General features: G+C 38.5%; 1 protein-coding gene across 1 annotated transcript in view; it reads left to right on the top strand.

Moving 5' to 3' along the window:
* Positions 1 to 833: 833 nt before the first annotated feature.
* Positions 834 to 13,255, top strand: part of PTBP3 (polypyrimidine tract binding protein 3) — a 44,734-nt gene continuing 32,312 nt past the window's right edge. The window contains exons 1-2 of the mRNA XM_069000787.1: positions 834 to 902; positions 4,329 to 4,421. The gene's annotated coding sequence lies outside the window, so the exon portion shown is untranslated. The remainder of the gene's footprint in view (positions 903 to 4,328; positions 4,422 to 13,255) is intronic.

Genomic DNA, 13,255 nt, shown 5'->3' with positions numbered 1-13,255 from the left:
GGGGAGACCGTGCTGCTCTCTACAACTCCCTGAAAGGAGGGTGTAGCCAGGTCGGGGTCGGTCTCTTCTCCCAGGCAACCAGCGACAGGACAAGAGGAAATGGCCTCGAGCTGTGCCAGGGGAGGACATTACAGGGAATTTTTTCACAGAAGAGGTTATTAAACTTTGGAATGGGCTGCCCAGGGCGGTAGTAGAGGCACGGTCCCGGGAGGTGTTTAATGAAGGACTGGACGTAGTGCCATGGTCTAGTTGACATGGTCATGTTGGGTCGCAGGTTGGACTCAATGACCTCGGAGTCTTTCCCAGCCTAAGTGATGCCGAGTGACGGGTGCGGTGTTCCCGTGCACCGGGGCGAGCAGCCGAACCCACGCCACAGCTCGGCACCGCCGCACAGCGGCGGCACCGCCGCACTGCGCAGGCGCCGCGGAGGGAGAGGCGGTGGGGAGCGGGCCCTCGGTGCGCCTGCGCCGCGCTCCGCTCCGGGGCGGCCCCGCCCGCCCCGCCGGGCCGTGCACGGGGGTCCCGCTCCCCCGCCGCGCCGGGGCTGCGCTGAGGGGCGGGCGGCGGCTGCTGCCCGCGGGGAGCGCCTGCCAGCCCCCCGAGGGTTTCACCTGGTGCCGCCTGGAGCGGGGCGGGGCGGGGCGGTGACCGGCACATCCCGGCTCCTTCTTCCTCTGAGCAGCGGGGGTGGAGAGAGAGGGGCTGGGGGAGGTTCCCTCCGCCCCCGTCGGAGGGAGCGGAGCGAGGGGAAAGGTGGGTGTTGGAGAGGGGCTGGGTTTCGGAGGGGCCGGGCTTGGGATATTCCCGAGGGCTGCTCCGCCAGGTACTTGTGGAAGGAGGAAGCCGGCGGCCGTCACCGACCTGGAGCTGAGGGGCCGGGCGCTGCCGCGGGGAACTTTGTGGTACTCAGGGCGTGCGGGTCTCGCTTCCTTTCTCTTCCTCTCTCTTCTTCTCCAGCGCGGTCGGAGTCGCGTTTTCCCCACGGCCGTGGTTTCCCGCCCCGCGGGGCCGTGGCCCCGCGCCCGGCTGCGGGCCGGGATGCGCCGGGAAGCGCCGCTCCGCTGGGCTGGGCGCGCTCCCGTCCCTCCGCGGGGCGGAGGTGGCGGCCGTCGCTCGGGGCCTGCGCTTGCCCGGTTTTTAAACTTTATTTCGGAGTTACCCCTTTTAAGGTGGCAGAGAATCCTTTGGCGCGCGGGTTTCTTAGCGGTGGGTCGCGGTGAGTTTTTGGGTATTTGCGGTTTTGCGTGGTGGTTGAAGTTTAGTACCCCAAGTTTGGGGGGTGCTTGTCTGTAGCAGAGAAAACGTGGAGCCGCTGCTGTTTGCCTTGTCGCTGGTGCCTGGTGGAAGTGCATATGTGGAAGCGAACTGATTGACATCTATTCTGCAGGGTTAATCAATAATCAGAATGGTTATTCATGTAATGCATTTTTATAGACCGTACTAAAAGCCTTGACTATGCAGCAGATTGTTACAAGTATGAAGTTTCTACAGCATGTCGTCCTCAGAAGATAACAATATTTTTAGCAAGTCTGAAGTATTGTGCTCCCATTGCTGGGATAGTGTGATAGTAGCTGACTATCTGTCATATGTCTTGATAAAGTTTCCCAACTTGAAACAAAGTAATAAACCCAAGTTCATTATGTGTACTGCCAACTTTGTTCGCTACTTTCTAAGTGAAATGTGATTGCTGATTATTTTCCTTTTACCTACTGATATTTCAAAATCCGAAGTCCGGGAAGCTTGTCCATGGTGGCAAATTCAACCATCCCAGGAAATTAACCATGCCTAATGTTTATTTTTTTCATCATAACAGTATGCAGAGGTGAAAATGGAAATGTTCACTGAAGTCAGCATTTCTTACTTCATGTAAAGATGTAGATGTTACATTAACTTAAACTTGCATTCTGTATCTTAGTGTCTTGTAAAATGTTTGCTGTTCTGAAAGTCTAGGTATTCTGATACAGAAGTTAAGAAGGCTTCTTTTTTTTCCTTGTAATTCAAAAAATTTTCTGACATCTTTTAACGCTGTTATAGTAGGAGCCTTTATAGGGAGCCATGTTGACAAGACCAGTTATGTATAAATGCTGATTAATCAAACAGCAAATAGTCTTAAGAATTATCTTTTTGAAGAATTTAATTTTAAAAATTTACTGCGTAATTTTGCTATGATTAGCATTTTTCACATTTGCTTTAAAACTGCATTTTGCAAGATTCCAAGAGAATATTCAGAAAGTTCTCAGTGGAGTGAGAATTTGTTTTTATTAATCTGTCAAATGTTCTTATGGAGGAACATGTAATTTTGTTTTTTCTTTGTTCTATTTGAGAATACAGTTGTTTTTATTCTTAGGTTGGGGAATTGCTGTCTAATGTGGGTGTATGGTTCCTATGCTGCCATACAACTAGTATGATGAGTCTCTTGTCCCAAGTATTAAAAAAAAAAAAAAAATCATAAAGGTTTTATTGTTTCAGTTGAGAAAGGAGGGAAAAAGAGTAATCTATCAGTTGATGTACTGCCCTGAAATACTAATAAAGATAGCTTCATGTTGACATTCTTTCTGGTTTGGGTAGAAATGATGCAAGTATGTGTAGTTCTTGAACTGTACAAATGTAACATCTCAAAGTAGAACCTCCCTAATACACTTCCTTTTCCAAGAGTAAAACAAAGACTGTAAGCATATTAAAGGTGAATCAACTGAGTGTTTTTAAAGAAATTTTCTGAAGTAGAGCCTTTTATGTGTTTCAGTGAAGATACAGGTGGTTGGTGATAACTGCAAGTTTGAGTATGTTCTGAGATGCAGAGTGCTGCCTGTGATGCTTCAGGAAGACCTGGGGCTTTGGGGTGATTTGGGGGTGGGTTTTTTTTGTCAGAAGATGCTAAATACCTTCTGAGAATTGAATTTCATTGGGTGATCTCCAAACTGAAAATGCAAGGTGCTACGATAGCTGTTGGTTAAAACTGCCTTAGTAAACCTAAAGTAAAACAAAATCTTTCATAAGCTGTCTTGTGGCTTATTCTCAAGGGCACTTAATCAAAAAATTAGAAAGAAAAAAGTAAAAGAAGAAAAATTGCACTTCCTTGCTGCATTAATGCCAAAATGAAATAGAGCCATTAATTTGTTTCTGTGGAATGCTGAGGCTAATTTAGATCCAAACCTTATATTTAGGGGTAAGAATACATGAGAGTGAACACAGAGAAATCATTTTATTTGGATCATAAAATTTCTGTAGAAAACTATGAGAATTTCAGTTTTATGTTAAAGAAATTGGGTCTTTATTTAAGCTTATTGCCTTAAGAGGAAAATGTGACTCAAGTTAAACTGATAAAATTCAAACAAACCAGAATGATGTGGACTGTAATTTTTTGTTGACTATCAAAAGCAGGCCAGATATGTACCTAGACCTATGGGGTTTTATAATTGAGGTTAGTGGCCTCCTTGTGGGTTAGTAAGTGGGGAAGATCAGGAACAACACTAAACACAGCAGCTGTATTTATATTTTCAAGTTAGATTCAGTCATTCTGGTACTAGATTAAGTCTTCAGGTTTAACAACACTTTGGAATTCTGGAAGATGATGCTTTTAAAGAGTCATCAACCACTTCCATATAATTATCCATACGTTTCTGGCTCAGGAGCCTTTTTTTGATTTATATTCTATATAGAGTTACATAATTTGCTTTTTTCTGTAGTTACTTCATAAATACCTGTTTTTAACCCACTTTGAGTTATGTGGTTGTGGGAAACAGTATAGCCTAGTATGAATGAAGTTATCCCTCCTTATGAGCTTGCTGTTCACTCACAACTTGTTTATTACTACTGTCTAAGCAGAAATGTGAAAATAGAAAAATATAAATAAATCTCCTAGTTTCCCTAGGAGTTGACAAATTGTCGTTCATTTGATTTGGTCTGTAGTCAAGAAAATTAATCTGCTTTGTGTACCCCATCTGGGGAGATAAGCAGTTGATTTGGGTTGTACCAGGGAGCATTTATCAGGTGTTCTGCTGACCTAATCCTGTGTTAAGTGATAAGCACAAGTGTGTGTTCATCAACTTTCTTTTAAAGGATATCCTGATTAAACATAATGTGGTGTCAAAACATGAGGATGGGAGTTAGTTATGTCATAAAATTATGCCTACAGTTGCTTTTTCAAGGTACAGTTCTTAATTCTTTTGCACTCGTTAACTGTTGCATGTAATTGCACTCTTGCTTTTGGTTTTCCTGCTTTTGACCACTGCATTTATTTTGTACTTTTAGTTTCATTTTGTGCTGCATATTTTTTATGAAAGGCTATATTTAAGAGGCATTTTTTCCTTCTTCTTTTCTCATTTCAGCATGTGAAAAGTGTGCCTATTTCTTCAGGTCTGTGGATGTGAGTTTTACATTGGAGTTAGAGGCAGCATTTTTGACACTGCTTTGCAGAGTGGGTAGGTGAAAAAGTATTTTGTCTACTCCTGTTGATACCACTCTTCCCTGCTCTTGCTGCTTCCCTCTTGGCTGAAGTTGTTCAAACTCAGGTGTCCTGCCAAAAGAGGAGCACCATCCTCAACAGCGCATTTCTGCACCTCCCTCATAGTGTAGCAACTGTCATACGTGAACTTCATGGTAAATTAAATTATTCTGGTACCATGCTGCTTTGCAGTTGTTAGTCACTGCACTGAGAGCCGTGAAAACACAAGGGTGAGGAATGACATGACTGCCTTTGCTCACTGCAGCCATAGATCAGCTTAAACTGACCAGGAAACCTCACCCTAAATTTCTTGTGAAAGCCTATGGAATGAATGCTCGTATAATTCAATAAACCAACCATTATCTTTGCAATTAACTTCCTTAATCACACTGAACTGCTAGTAATTTAACTTGTTACCATTCTTAATCCTTAAAAGACGTGGTGTATTGCAATGGCATTTAAAGTCAATGAGAAGATAGATCATTCTTTCTGACACTGAATAGCAGAAGCAAAGGAACCAGATTTGTGTTTGCATATGTACACTCTGTGGAGCTGTGCATACTTCACACGAGTGCACAGGTGTATGGTGAGCTCAGTGCTCTCTATTAGGATCTTACCATTTAAGTGAAGACATTACTATTTTCTTGGAAGGTGGATTGTATTAATGATGGGAATAAGGATGAACCAAAACCAGTTCACATATAGGTAGAAATCAAATCTTATCATGTCTGCTTTGGGTGGGACCAGACCATATAGCAAGATGGTAACCCTTTCCTTGTCTATAGGTTGCATGGTAGCTACAGCTGAAGTGGCACATGAGAAGGATGTGACAAAATTTTAGAATATTGCTCCAGCTTTTGATTCCAGCTTACTAGGTGGTTCCTGCACTACAATACTTTGGAAAAGACAATAAATATTTTTGAAGCGAGAATTCAAAGCACATTTTTGCACATGTCCAGAGTGATAACATATTTCATGGGCTGCATTTGAATGTGTAAATTATGCTTCAACACTGAGATACAGACTCTCTTGTCTTAAAGGTCTTTTCCAACCTAGATGATTCTATGATTCTTTGTGTCTTCAGGCTTTTAACCATAATGTTTTCTAGTACTAAAAACACTAACAATACTGTTGGGCAGTTAGCATAAATGCATGATGGTACAGTGATCCCAAAGACTACTGAAAATGAAAAGAATATAGTATCCAAGTATTTTATTGACTTGTAACATTAAGAGGTGACTTAGTTTAATTAATAAATTACATGTAATCCCTCTTGGCTTTTTTAGGCCTTCTTTGTCTTCCTGACTCTGTTCAGCTTAATTACGATTTTGCTTCTGTATGGGTTTCTTTTCCATTTCTGTAGGTTTTTTGCTGGTTCACTTCCTCATTTTATTATGCAAGATACAGCATTCATTTTCTCACTCTCTTGATTTGTCAGTTCACATGTTTCTATTTTATAGTCTCTAATTTGTCTTTCTTGCTCCATGGGTACAGGCAGGTTGTTTGTTCTGATCTTATGTTACCAGGAAAACTACTCTAGCTTCACGTCTATTCCTTCCCCATCATCTCAGTTAGCTGTCCTTTCCCAAAACGCAGTCAGTGTTGAAGTAATTACTGTGGAGTTATTCAGTACACGATATATGACCTTAGATATGGTGAAAGCTGTAGTGCAAAACTTAGTTTCTGTGGAGGAAACTTCTTGAACTCAAAAGTAGGTGATATGCTCATTTTTCGTTTGATTTCTGTCAGTGCTAGAAACTTTTTTTCTATGTAATAAAACCTCTTAGAAAAACTGAGTTGTCTTAATTGTCATTGGTTTGAAATTCTGTCATAGAAGATTCTCTTTCTATGTAATTTTCTTCTACTGTGTACAACCCTGCTTGTAAATGTACAATGGTTTTCTAAAATAGAAAACAAATGTATGGAAGTAAAATTAAGTGCTTTAAAACTATGAAAGTAACTTGAAAATAAGTCTTCATTGGTAAATGTTTTCTGCAATGTTCCATAACATACTGTCTGTAGGGAAATCACTTTGCTCATGGTAATTTTTCTCTTGCCATCACATTAATTAGGTTTCAACTGTATGTGTGTATATTTATATGTATGTACAGTATTGGGACTTCTATGCAAAGGTTACCCTGTCTATACTGTTCCTCTGTAGTCTCTGCTCTATGTAGCTTCTTTTTGCTGTATAGTGGTTGCTCTCTGTAGGGCTGAGGATTGGGCAATAAATGCAGTTTTTGTTGTAAAATCCTTAAGTAACAACATTATAATTCATTAGGAATTTTTTGGTTTTGTGAACTTTACTTAAGACAAACATAGGGGTTCATCTATTTTGTGTATAAAATTGGTATTTTTAGTACGTGTGTAACAAGTGTAGCCTAATGTGTTGTGAATGATGTTATGTTCTCTTGGAGGAGATATTTTTCATGGTACTGATTGCTGTTTCAGTGTGTACCTTAAAATACAAGGAGAGCAACTCAGAACACACAGACGCATACACAAAAAGAAGCAGAGTCTCAGCAGGATGCAGAGTTCTCAAAGCATGCAATCCAAAGACTAGATTTGAGCTGTCCTAGACTGAAAAGTGTTAGTCGTTTAATTTTCAAATAAATGGTAAAATTTAAAACTGTAGACTTTCCAAAAGTGGTAACTGTTTAATAACTGTTTAATAAACCAGCAGTTTATAGAACACAGAGTATTAATAGGGTGCATGGATTTAAATAATTGATAAAATTCAGGAGTTGTATTTGCTTCATAGGTTTTCTTCTCAGAACCATGTTTCTTGCATAGGTGGCTTTACTGTTAAATCACTTCACAGTATACTTTAATCAGGGAAAAATTATTTTTTTACCAACTAACTTGTGTGTTCCATTGAGAGGTGGAAGAAATGAAGATTGTTAGGGGATATATTACTGTGAAGTAGAACTGAAGGGAAAAGTTCGTATTGTGTGACTGGTGTAATATTTAGGTGAAGGAATAAGCAAGAATACTTGCTTATGTATACTGAAAAGATGAAGCATTCATTTTAACAAAAGATGTGGGTTTTCTGGATATGGGGGAGAATGTAAATGAAAATAGGGGTTTATTGATGCTGTGCTATCTCTTGAGTCTCCCAACAGGCTGAGATTATGACTTTTCCCTCATTTATGTGACTAGTGTATTAATACAGAAGCTTTCATCTAAAGGATGATCCTTACAGGAGCTAGTTTGTTACTAGTTGTTCCAAAAGATGAAGTGGAGGTGGGCCCGAGGAACACAGACCACTGCATGAGAGAGTTTCTCAGAGTGAGAAACTGATCAGAAACTTTGCTAAGGAAGCAAAGAGGAAACCAAATACACATGAGACAGAAAGGACAAGAACTGTGGGGTTCATAGGTGTGACATGTTTTCCTTGTGTACAACACTACTCTCCTGCAAAGCATTAAGGAGTAATTAAAAATTCAACTTGTGAGTAGAAATGTTGAATCGATTGTTGATCTTAAGGCAAATCTTTCACCTGCTAGAACAAGAGCTTATTCAAGTCATACTTAATTTATGTGATGCACATAATCAAACAGACTTTTATTACTTTCCAACCTCTTGACTTTAAGTGTGCAATTCTTAGAGCTTTTAGTCCTAGATTTAAATGATTGATCGTGCATATAAATTTTCAGTTTAAAACATAAGCATTCTTCTCTTGTGCAGGAAATATTTAATTCTGAAGCTGAAAATTCAGTAGTCAAAAACCATACAGTCAAGAACATGTGTCTTTAGAGTGTCACAGTTAAGTTCAGACTGGAAATTTTTTTAAAAAACTATTTGTAAGGCTCTGAAAATTTGTAAGTTAGATAAAGTAGTTTCATGCTTTTAAGCTAAATGATCAATCAGTTGAGAGTCAAATCTTTTTGGTAGCTTCCTAAGAATCTGTGATGGTTTTTGGATAGGTAGGTAGTGAGTTTCCTCCCCCTCAATATTACTTTCTTAAACTAAGCTGTGTATATTTAGTTCTGCAAAACAATAGGAATCAGACTAACAAAAGTAGATGTCTTTTATGCTGCAAGGTAGTAGAGCTGCTGATAAACACTGTATCCTGGAATCCTGTTTATGAATTTTTCTGTTTTCAGAAGGAGCTAGAGTTAAAAATGAATGATAAAAGGGATGCTTCAGATAGCAATTTTGCAGAAATTTTGATTGCTGTTGTGATCCAGCTAGTTGTTTTCTTTCTCTTTCTTCATGCTGTGCAAGTTAAATGATTTCCTTTGCAAGAGGAAAGAAAATAATCCACAGTTCATCACATTTTAATTTTTATCACAGTGTTTTTTTTCTTCCTTTAGGCTGTTTACCATTACCTTTGTGTAATTTGCTAACATCTTTCAAATTTTTTTTAATACAGTGTTGTTACAGATCTTTTAGCAGTTGATTTAAATGGAAGAATCTTTTTATAGCCTTTCACACGCACTACTTCTTTGGTTATATCCCTTCCTGGGTTTTGCTGTTACCGTATTGTTTGGCATTAGTGTTGTGTTTTTGTCCTGTTTCTTTCTGCTGTACTTCTTTCTCAATTTTAATCTTTAATAATAAATTATAAACCAGATTGTCCAGTTACGGTACTTTATAAGGCTATGTAAATTTTCTTCTGAACAAATTCCAGAGGGGCAGCTTACTGGTGGTTTATTGGGATCCTGGAGGTTTAGAGCATGACTTGTGCATAGCAAAGTATAAAATGATGCAAAACCCTACACAGTGTGGCATTGTATAGATACATTTGTGACTTCAAGTATAAAACCTTTAAATATAAAGCCAAGTATCGTCATCTGTACAGGACTTCATTCTGTATAGTGTTTATTTACAGATATGTTCCCATATTCAATTGCTTATTAAGAATTAGAATGAAGATTTTTAGTAAAAATTGTGTTGAGTGTTCTATTGATAATTTGAAAAAGATATATATGTGAAAGGAATGTATTGCAGTAACTTTAGTAAATTTTCTTAACAAAAAACCTGTGTTAACTCATGAGGAAATCTTAATCTTCATATATTTAAAGGTTAAACTAGCTAGGAAACACAGACACCAATCATTGTTTTTAGGTAAGTTTGTATTTATACTGTCGGAAAACAATATTATTGGAAATTGTAAATGAGCGATGATATCACAAAGAAAAGCAGTCATCTTTGATGACTGTATCAAAGAAAGCTCTGCCTTTGTGTTGTAATGCCTGCTGGGTCTCTAGAATATTTAAACTGGTACATGGCTTATTGTCCTTTTGGATGACTTTAAAGCCTTCATACTAAGTGAAGGTATTTCTGACTTTAAGAATTAAAATGCATATTTTATATTCATTAAAAAACTAAACGTGTCACTCTTAGTTTTGTAGCTCTTGACAATCACATGCTCAAGGTTGCTTTTGTGTATTTTGCATCTTCAAGAGGAAAATGATTATTTCCTTATGTTCTTGCCCTGTATCTAGCATAAATGCAAAGTACATAATGTTTTTCTCTTAACCCGTTAATTACTGTTTCATGAGTCTTTGAAAGTGTATAGAGTACCTTGTTGCCAGTACAGGAGGGAGCTTCAGTAGCTGACAGCAGAGGCAGTGTAGCTGCAAGCTGTGTTGCTGGCAGAGCCACTGAGCATTCAGGCCTACAGAAGAGCAGCTATCAGTGCTAAGACAGTGCTTCTAGGGTGACTGACCATCAGCAGCTTGAGCCTGTGTTGGGGGGGTCTTTATGGCAGAGGAAAGGAGGTTTGCTTATTTGTGATCATTTCCCATGATTTCCTTCTTCTTCAACTTACCGAAAGGGTAGGTTTTATCTATGTAAGGTCAGTTTATTTTTAATACAAATATATGCTTTTGAAATTTCCCGTAGTTTGTCTCCACTTTCTTTGAAATCTTGCTACTTTGGCACCAACAGCATTGTACTTCACATTAAATCCCCATTTTGGAAGTAGGAGCTGCATCTCTTTTGCAAACGTGAAAGAGGAAGAAAGAGTAAATGAATATAGCAATTATCTAGAGACATTGCTGTAGAAGATAATGGAAATTTTCACTCTTCTCATGACTCTTAGCTTTTGTTTTCAGAGTCAGATTCTATAAAAATTAATAAAGTATGCATTAGAACAGTTAGTTTAAATACAACAATGGTTTATCACTGGTATAGCGTGAAATTGTCATGTTTTGAAGTTTGCCCTTTTGGGTACAGTAATTAATTTGTTTTGCCATGTAGAATCTTGTAGAAAAATATACAGTTTTAATTTACATGCACGGAGAAAGGTACTTTTTGAAAGAATTATTTTCCCTTAAAATTGCCCATACTTTTTTTATTTTAGCTAGCCGTTTCATAATAAAACCTATGATCATATTCTTCCGTATTGTTGTCTTAAAAGTAATAGCATAGAAAGATGACTAGCTAAATTCTAGGAAAACCATCAATACAAATCTAAGTTTCTCTGGGACTATCCCATTTCTAATTAATTGAACTGTACTGAAGAATTCATGACCTCTAGAAAATTGGAGAGGAAGAAAATACTGCAGCTAAATGCTGAGGGAAGGGTAGTAAGGGTGTTACTTACAGCTTTTTTAAAAATCAAAAGATTGTTTATAGGATTCATTGATTCCAGAAATAATGCTAAATAGATACCTGTCATACTTTTAGAATGTGGACATGTTCTAAAGAAGGATTTTGCAGTATTAGACTTACCATTCTGTTTCCAACTATATGTGACTCACAAAGATTTTAGAAAATTAGAGTTGCTGATTTTCAGATGTTTGTTTTATGTTTTTGCTATGAATGCAGTGGGTTTTACACTGGAATTGCAGAATCATTAGCATAAATTATTATCAGTATTTTAAAGATCATAGGACAGATGAAGGAGTTTCAAGACGTGCCTGTTGCTGTAGTCAGTTGTGTAATATGCCTTATTTAGTCAGGGAAATTGACTGTGGTAGGTACAGAAGAATACTTTGTTTCATTAACTTGTCATTGGGTGCCACACTTTGTAGCGGTCTCTTATTGGACTGTTTACTCGGCACTATAAATGTTACCGGTTTTTAAAAAAATGTCCAAAATCAAACTAAGCTTTCTAAGCAACTGGTTTCAGGTTCCCGCTCAGTAATTCAAGGAAAGAATAAACTTAATCTAGCTATAGCTGTTCTATTGCGCTTACCTTACCTGTCACAAATTAATAATCACCAAAAAAAGCAAAAATGCTGCCTTGAAGTAGGAGAGGTGGAAAGTCTTGTGGTGTTAAAAAAGCAGTCTTAAGATGTTAGGAGATGATTAATGCATTTGGAATGATGGAGTGAGTGCAGGAATAGAGGAGGGTGTTGCAGCCTTGATTTGGTAGCTGTCCTTGTTTTGAACAACTCCATTTACATCATTTACCACAGATCTGAAAGAAGGAATATTCACCATGTAATTGGTACAATCCTTCTGACACTCAGAAAGCAGATGCTGCTTTCTGTGAGGTAGCTTTGTGCTTGGAGCAGTGTTTATCAGGGAAGGGTTAGGCAGCATGGTTACTTGTCCTGCCTGCCTGTTCACTTTCACTGTGTGGCCTCACAGAGAACTAGTGCAAGCAGCTTGCTGAGGTTAAGCAGCTGTCTTACCCCACACAGTTGTGCCGTGAAAACTGAAATGGTAGTGATGGCATGAGGGCAGTATGAACTCACATCCCTGCTTAAAGAAGGGCTTGTCAAGTGTCCATATATGAAGTGAGGACAAGGAAGGCTGTCAAGGTAGCTTTATAAGCAGGATTTGGCTGCTCTTCTGCTGTTTCTCAGCTGGACTTGAATAGGGAATAGCTAAGTAACTAGTGGAAAACTTGTATAGAGAGAGGAATTAGGGGCATGGTAGGACTCTCTAGCCTCTGTAGAAACATTCAATAAGGATTTTGTAAGACATTGTCTAGGGCATACTACCCTCTTGAGTGGACTTTTTCAGCACTCAAGGCCTTGCAAACCCTTTTACTGCGATCTGTGTCACCATATTAAATGCTCCATGTTACAAAGTATTTTAAAAATATAAGTTTTACCTTTATGTGGGGAAGAAAGAGATTGAACAGGAATTTTGTAATTTCTTTGTGGATTCTGTATGAGCAGAGTTGTGGAAGCATTGAAGAAATAAATGTTGTCTTTTTCATTAATCCAGAATGTCCCAAACATACGCATTTTGTACTTCAACTTGCCATGGTGTCAATTTATCTTCGCAGTCTTCTAGAATGTTTTTGCATTTGGTTTTCATTTTGCTTTCAGTCAATGACTGAGAAGGCTTATCAGTTTTAAGCTGGCTAAATAAGGAGATAATGAAAGGCATCTTTTTAGTATTCTTGTACTTGAGAAAAACCTTGGTCAGCCACCTGCAAAAACAGTGGCATTCCTAGCAGTTTTCTTATACTACACCCTTCCAAGGGGTACACTATAGTTAGTAAATGTGTTGTAATTGTATGGGTAGGTATATAACTTAGTACTGATATAAAACGTTAAAAATTGGAATAGTGTTTCAGTGGGGCATTCAAATAATAAAAGTATAATCAAAATCTCGTGTAAGATTCTAAGTTCTTCTGTAAGAAACTAAGTTTTGTAGTCAGGGCTCTAGACTTAGGAAGCCTGTGCCAGGCCAATTATTCTACAGTGTCTTTATTTAATGTTAATTGTTTAGTTTTGGTTTTTTAAACACAAAGATAGTTAAAAGTATTTTAATTTAAAAATACTCCTTGTATCAGGTTGAAGATATGAAGACAGTTACACATTTGAAATTATGGTGGTTCCCTGTATTGCAAGAAGCCCAAAGCTTTGCTGATCTGTTATTAAACCAAGTAGAACAGTTGCA

Source organism: Aphelocoma coerulescens, assembly GCF_041296385.1.
Source record: "Aphelocoma coerulescens isolate FSJ_1873_10779 chromosome Z unlocalized genomic scaffold, UR_Acoe_1.0 ChrZ, whole genome shotgun sequence".
Lineage (NCBI taxonomy): Eukaryota > Metazoa > Chordata > Aves > Passeriformes > Corvidae > Aphelocoma > Aphelocoma coerulescens.
This window is presented reverse-complemented; position numbering and strand designations above follow the sequence as displayed.